The sequence below is a fragment of the Triticum aestivum genome, chromosome 6B (assembly GCF_018294505.1).
Source record: "Triticum aestivum cultivar Chinese Spring chromosome 6B, IWGSC CS RefSeq v2.1, whole genome shotgun sequence".
Lineage (NCBI taxonomy): Eukaryota > Viridiplantae > Streptophyta > Magnoliopsida > Poales > Poaceae > Triticum > Triticum aestivum.
Window position 1 is genome coordinate 247890252 of NC_057810.1, and position 464 is coordinate 247890715.

Genomic DNA, 464 nt, shown 5'->3' on the forward strand with positions numbered 1-464 from the left:
TGTGGGTGAAATGATGATACCATGCCAACTTGGAACCTTATCAGAGTTCATTTCAAATGCTTTTCAACTTCATGGTCTTATAGCTCAAAATAATCAGTAAATGCATGAAAAATAACAAATGAAGTCAGAAAGGGTTGTAAATTGATGATGTGGCTTTGAATGGTGCATTTTGAACACAGAAAAACAAGGCGGTTCAAATAAGTTCAAAAGAAATGAAGTCCCTTTGTAACAGCCGTGTGTCCGTATGAAACCTTGATACTTCGAAGGAGATTGTCTGTTTTGTACACGAAGTGCATAAAGTTTTTGCCGTAAACCTCTCTACTTTGTTGAACATGCTATGTGGGTGAAGTGATGATACCATGCCAACATGGAACCTTTTCAGATTTCATTTCAAATGCTTTTCAATTTCATGGTCTTATAGCTCAAAATAATCAGTAAATGCATGAAAAATAACAAATGAAGTC